General features: G+C 37.6%; 1 protein-coding gene across 5 annotated transcripts in view; it reads right to left on the bottom strand.

The window, feature by feature from the left end:
* The window catches only part of Strbp (spermatid perinuclear RNA binding protein), a 118448-nt gene that overhangs the window by 62065 nt on the left and 48793 nt on the right, over positions 1-7590 (bottom strand). The window lies entirely within an intron of this gene.

Here is a 7590-nt window from a genome sequence, read left to right on the forward strand (position 1 = left end):
ACAAGCCCATTCTCCATCCCTTATAAAAGGATCATAATGTCAACCATGCAGACAATTATGAAATAATATTTAAATCCATTTTCTTCCATGTGAAATGTCACCAGCAGCATTATAATAGAATATAAATAATTATTCTTGAAATTATTACTGTAAATTATTATACAACAGTAGATAGCTGGAAATGATTTTCAAAATTATAGCACTGTTGACAAAAGAATCTAAACAACTACTTACCAAGGATTTATGAATATAAATTATATAAATTTCTAAAAAAAATCAATAAAGTATGAATGACTTGTAGTCACATGAAAGAATGAGTATAAAGTTAGTTGCCTTGTATAACAGATCTCAGAAGTCATTCCACTAAGATTTATCATTATGAGATAATCCAAATGACATCCACAAGGAAATTTACAATGCTGTTTTTAGCATGCATAGAAATAAACATACAATCTTAGGGCTGTCATAAAATAATCCAAATTGTATATTAAATAGTACAATAAATTATAACTAAATAAATAATACAAGGCATTTCTTATTACTTGACATACAATGAGCTGAAGGAAATAATGTAAGGTATGTTTGAAACGAACTCAGTCATTTATAAAAAATACTATTTTAATGTTAAATACTTCCCAAATAGTAAGAAAAAGAAAAGTTATTGCCCTAATATTGAACATAAGAAGCAAAAGAAAAAAAAGACCTCACTATAAATGGAAGAACCAAAAGTAAAATAAACAAACACATGCACACGTGCGCACATACACACACAAACTATTCACGGCCATTTTGCCAATGGGGAAAAAAATCATTAAAGTTATCTATTAGAGAGCTGGAGAAATGAGTTGGTTATAACGTGTTTACCACACAAGCATGAAGACTCAAGTCTGATCCCAGCACCCACATAAAACAATGGACAGGGCTGGAAAGATGGCTCAGTGGTAAACAGCACTTGCTGCTCTTGGAGAGGACCAGAGATCAGCTCCCAGCACCCATATGGCGGCTCATAAACCATCTGTAACTCCAGTTTAGAGGACCAAATGCCTTCTTCTGGCTCCTCAGGCATCACTACATGGTGCACACAACATTAAATAAAAGTATTTGTTTTTTAAATAAAAGGCACAGTGGCACCTTCCTAGAGACCTTGAACTGAGGAGATGGGTACACAAGGATCGCTGGGGCTCGATGGCCAACCATCCTGCCTATCCTAATTAACAAGAACAGTGCTTGAGAAAGAGGAACACACCAAATTGTGATCAGACCTCCACATGCAAGCGCACAGACACACACACACACACACAGAGATATCTATTCAACCTAGAGAGATGGTTCAGTTGTGAAGAGAGAGCACTGGCTGCTCTTCCTAGGTTCAATTCCCAGCACCCACATGGCAGCTCAGACCTGAGCTTGTAACTCATTCCAGGGAAACTGATGCCCTCATACAGGCATAATTAAGGCAAAGCACCAATGCATATAAAATAAATTATTTTTAGAAAATTTTAAGATATCTATTGGAAATCAAACTAAAATTGTCAATTAATAGACACATCCAAAATTATAAACAGTGTGAGCTTGGAGTAGACTAATTTCAAAGGTTATTGGGTTTGTCATCCTCTGCCTCCTTTGTATAAAGAAGCTCTAAAATCACCCTGGAAAAGAGTACAGAGAGAAAAAAAAGTGTATTTCTACCTCAATTATATTAAGGTAGTAAATAACCAAACTGTTCCTATAGTTATTATTCAGAAAAGATATTTGGTCTGTAAGAAAGTAAGGTCCCATTAGAGATTATTATTTCTTGACTGTGCACACGGACACACAGACAACTAGTAGAGTAGCAGGGCATATGTGAAGGTCATACTTCAAATTATTTCCTATTACAATAGTAATGTATGGATGCTTAGACACAGGTTTAGAGAGAAATGTGTGTATGTGTGTATAACTTAATCTTAACATCAGTGGACAATTAAGATTACCACTTTCCAATGAAATGTACCTTCACCCAGATACAGAAAATTCATTGTTAGGAAGCTATAATGACTTTGCATTAAACTGAAATACATGAATCATAATATCCACCACTGGCCCTAAGTGTTCAAGTCTCTTTCATCTCTTCTAACATAATCCTTCAAAGACTTCAGAATATTTATGTCTTTTTAGTCCTCTCTAGCCAAGAAAGCCCAAAGTTCCTAAAATTTGAGATGGTCTGCACAATCTCTACTCTCTCTTTGTGATTTTTTTTCTGTGAAGATTTACTAGATCAATAATAACATTTTAAGACTGTGGTACCCAAAAATAACAATCCTCACTTGAGAAAGGAACAATGCAGAGTTCAAAAAGTGAAACCTGCACAGAGAAACACTATTGTACAGACTGTTGTATCAAATCTAGGTCAGCTTGGTCTACAAAAAGTACCAGAACAGACAGAGCTATGTAGGAAGACCTTTCCACCCCCCCCCCCCCCCCTTAAAAAAAAAATAATAAGCCTGGTCTACGAGAGCTAGTTCCAGGACAGGCTCCAAAACCACAGAGAAACCCTGTCTCGAAAAACCAAAAAAATAATAATAATAATAATAGCTACAAAGTATTGTTAGCCCCAAACATATTACTAGACCTTCCTTGTCAAAACCTTTTATCCTGTAAAGCTCACACAGCTATCACTCTCCATCTTCAAATGATTACAACAGTTTTAAAAGAAAGATGGGAAGAAGGGAGGGAGACTGCAAGGCAGAAAGAAACTAACTACTTTTAACAAATAAAAAAAGCTGCTCTGGGCTGGAGAGATGGCTCAGTGGTTAGAAGCATTGACTGTTATTTTAAAGGACCTGGATTCAATTCCTAGCACCCACATGGCCGCTCACAACTGTTAACTCCAAGATCAGACACCCTCGCACAGACATGCATGCAGACAAAACACCAATACAAATAAAAATAAATAATTGAAAAGAAAACACTGCTCCACCAAAACTGAAAATAGTAAATCTAAATAGTTTTATTTAGGAAAGAATATTTTCAGAATTAAAACAGAATAAAATAGTCCCCAAAAGTTAATATAGGAGCTTTTAAAGCCAACACTTGAGAAACAGAGGCATACAGAGACTCTAAATAAAAAAAAAAAACAAAAAAAAAAAACAAAAAAAAACTAAGTAGACAGTTCAGAAGTTCAGTTAGCATGTATAATACAGAGAAAGTGACCCAAATAAACTATAACAAATTACAAATTCACATAAATAGGGGGAAAGGCCCATTTTACACAACAAATTATTACTCAATAAGTACTAAGTTATATTGTTTGCAATAACATGGATGGAACCAGAGAGGATCATGTGGGCAAATGATAAGACAGGGTCACAAAGACAAGTAGTATGTAGATTCTCTTCTTTTTAAAGTTTTGTTTATTTTCATTTAATGTACATGAATATTTTGCCTATGTACATGTTAGTCCACCATATGTGTGCAGTGCTGATGGAAGCCAGAAGAGAGCATCAGATATCCTGGAGTTAGAAATAGCTGTGAGCAACCTTTGTGGGTGCTGGGAACTGAACCTGGGTCCTCTGCAAAGCAGCAAATGCTCTTAACCACTGAGCTAGCTCTCCAGGGCCCCACCTTTTAAGTTTTCTTTCTTAAGAGAAACTAGATTTTCAAAAAGGAGAAAGCAGGGTGGCAAGACAGCTAGCTTAGTGGCTAAAGATGCTTCCTGCCAATCCTAAATTCAATCCTCAGAATGTAACTGTAGAGAGAACTAACTCTTATAAATTATCTTCTGACTTCCACAACAAGCAAATAAATAGTTAGGCAAGGGATTTGTTTGTTTGTTTGTTTGTTTTTAAGACTTGAAAACAAAGAGAAGACATTGGGAAGGGAACAAGTAGAAGAATACAAAAGAAGGAAAACAAATGGGTGAATAGGTCAAAGCACATGGTTCATATATATCAGAATGACCAAAAAAAAATCTAAGATTTTATACAATGAATATACACTGATTTTTGTATTTTGGTTTTTTTTTTAAGTTTGCAAATTTAAAAAAATCACACTTAAATAAGGAACAAAAACATGTTTTTTTGTTATTTTAAGGCATCTGCCTCATTTAAAAGGAATACAAATTTAAAAAGAAACAAAACAGGGCTAGAGAGATAGCTCAGTGGTTAAGAGCACTGGTTGCTCTTCCAGAAGACCCAGGCTCAGTTTCCAAAAACAACACGTCAGTTCACAACTGTTTGTTAATTCCAGTTCCAGGGGATCCAGGGTTGTCTTCTGACCACCCATACACACACAGGGAAAACACTCATACACATAAAATAAAAATAAATTTTATGTTGTTTTAAACAACATAAAATATCTCAGGGTAACTCTAACTAAACAAGTGAAAGACCTGTATGACAACAACGTCAAGTCTTTAAAGAAATTGAAGAAGATATCAGAAAATGGAAAGATCTCCCATGCTCTTGGACAAGTAGAATCAACAAAGTAAAAATGTCAATCTTTCCAAAAACAATCTACATATTCAATGCAATCCACATCAAAATCCCAAAACAATTCAATTTCATATGGAAAAACAAAAAACTCAGAATAGCCAAAACAGTCCTGTACACCATCCCAAACTTCAATCTCTATTATAGAGAATGAATGAAAACAATTTGATAGTGGTACAAAAACAGACGGGTGGGACCAATCGAATCAAATCAAAGAGCCTTATATTTAATCTGCACACCTATGAACACCTGACTTTTGACAAAGAAGCCAAAATTGTACAATGGAAAAAGAAAAGCATCTTGAACAAATGGTGCTGGCATAACTGGATGTCGACATGTAGAAGAATGCAAACAGATCCATATCTTCCATCTTGCACAAAACTCAAATCCAAATGGACCTCAACAAATCTAGTCACATTGAACCTCAGAGAAGAGAAAGTAAGGACTAGTCTTAAACGCATAGGCACAGGAGACCGCTTCCTAATTATAACCTCAGTAGCACAGACACTGAGATCGACAATATATGGAACCTCCTAAAACTGAGAAGCTTCTGTAAGGCAAAGGACACAGTCCCAAGACAAAACAACAGCCTACAGAATGAGAAAAAAAATTTCACCAACCCCACTTTGGAGAGAGAGCTGATCTACAAAATACACAAAGAACTCAAGAAACTAGATATCAAAATATCAAATAATCCAATTAAAATGGAGTACAGATCTAAACAGAGAATTCTCAACAAAGGATTCTCTATAATGGTCAAAAGCCACTTAAGGAAATGTTCAACATCCTTAGCCATCAGGGAAATGCAAATCAAAATGACTCTGAGATACCATCTTACACTAGCCAGAATGGCTAAGATCAAAAACACTAACCACAGCCTATGTTAAAGAGGATGTAGAGTAAAGGGAACATTCCGCCATTGCTGATGGGAATGCAAATTTGTTCAGCCACTATATGGTGGTTTCTCAAAAAATTGGGAATCAATCTACCTCAAGACACAGAAATACCACTCTTGGACATATACCAAAGGATACAAACCCATACCACAAGGATATCTGCTCAACTATGTTCATAGCAGCATTATTCATAATAGCCAGAACCTGGAAACAACCTAGATGCTCCTCAACCAAAGAATGGATAAAGAATGCTCGCCTTCCTAAACCTGGATGGAGGGGGGAGGACCTTGGACTGCCCATAGGGCAGGGAACCCTGACTGCTCTTTGGACTGGAGAGGGAGGGAGTGGGGGAAGGGAAAAGGGAGGTGGAGAGGAGGTGGAAATTTCTAATTAAAAAAAAAATTAATAAAAAAATGGATAAAGAAAATGTGGCACATTTACACAATGGATTACTACTCAGCATTTAAAAAAATGACATCTTGAAATTGCAGGCAGATGGATGGAACTAGAAAAAAACATCCTGAGTAAGGTAACCCAGACACAGAAAGACAAACATGGTATGTACTCACTTGTAAGTGGATATCAGACATAAAACAAAAGATAACTAGCGTACAGTCTACAACTCAGATAAGACAGGAAACAAAGAGAACCCTAAGAGAGACATACATGGATCCTCCCCCTGGGAAGCGGAAGTAGACAAAATCTCCTTAGTAAATTGGCAGTGTGGGTAGAGTATGGGGAGGTTGAAAGGAGAACGGGGAGGGGAAAAGGGTAGAGGGGAAGGAGAACATGAGGGATCAAGAAAATTGAGTTGGGTAAAGAACAGAGAGGGAGAGCAAGGAAAAGAGATACCTTAAAAGAGGGAGTCATTGTGGGGTTAGCAAGAAACCAGGGACTAGGGAAACTCCCAGGAATCCACAATGATGACCTCAGCTAAGACTCCTAGCAATAGTGGAGAGGTTGCCTCAAATGGCCCTCCTCTGTAGTCAGATTGATGACTACCTTAATTGTCATTATAGAAACTTCATCCAGTAACTGATGGAAGCAGATGCAAAGATTCACAGCTAAGCTGAACTCCTGGAATCCAGTCATAGAGAGGGAGGAGTGATATTATGAGCAAAGGAGCCAAGACTATGATGGGGATAGCCACAGAAACAGCTGACTTAAGCTAGTGGGAGCTCACTGAGCCCAGACTGACAGCTGGGGAACCTGCCTAAGACCAAACTAGACCCTCTAAATGTGGTGACAGTTGCATTACATAGGCAGTTTGTGGAGGAACTAGCAGTGGAACCAGTATTTATCCCTAGTACATGATCTGGCTCTTTGAAGCCCATTCCCTATGGAGGGAGGGATACCTTGCTCAGCCTAGACACAGGGAGGTCTTGCCTCAAGTGATGTAACAGACTTTGTTGGCTCCCCATGGGAGGCATCACCCTCTCTGTGGAGTGGATAAGGGGAGGGGTGGGGAGAAGGTGGGAGGAGTGGAAAGACCGGAGGGAGAGGGTACTGGGATTGCTATATAAATTAAGATTGTTTTTAGAAAGATTAAAAAATAAAAAACCTTAAAAATATATTATTTTTCAAAAATGAATGAAGCAAGCAAGCATGGGCAGACAAGTGAGCATTTACCAACTCAAAAAAAAACTTTAGACTTATATGGGCTAACATCTATTTCTGTGATACAGATATGAAGATAGCCTAAATTACCAAGTAAGTACAATCCAATAGATTACAGGTAACACATAACTGAAATGAAAGACAATCTCAACTTCCTAATCAATGTTGAATACATCTCTGTGATAGGTGGGCAAGGTGGGTCTTAGGGTGGCCAAGGCCCAAAAGCAGGCCAGCATTAAAACTTTCTAAACCCAACCCGATGGGAAAACAACTTGGAAACCAACCAGGAAGAGTGACTTTCTATAAACTTAAGAAATGCATTACTTTAAATTAACTAATTCTTAAGACCTGAAAGAGGTCAAAGTGTTTGGTATGCTAGCTTGATAGCCTAAGTTCAGTCCCCAAAATCCACACAAAGGTAAGAAGGGGGTTGGGGAGCTGGAGAGATGGCTCAGAGGTTAAGAGCATTGTCTGCTCTTCCAAAGGTCCTGGGTTCAATTCCCAGCAACCACATGGTGGCTCACAACCATCCGTAAAGGGGTCTGATGCCCTCTTCTGGCCTTCAGGCATACACACAGGCAGAATATTGTATACATAATAAATAAATA

The sequence above is a fragment of the Microtus ochrogaster genome, chromosome 4 (assembly GCF_000317375.1).
Source record: "Microtus ochrogaster isolate Prairie Vole_2 chromosome 4, MicOch1.0, whole genome shotgun sequence".
Taxonomy (NCBI): Eukaryota; Metazoa; Chordata; class Mammalia; order Rodentia; family Cricetidae; genus Microtus; species Microtus ochrogaster.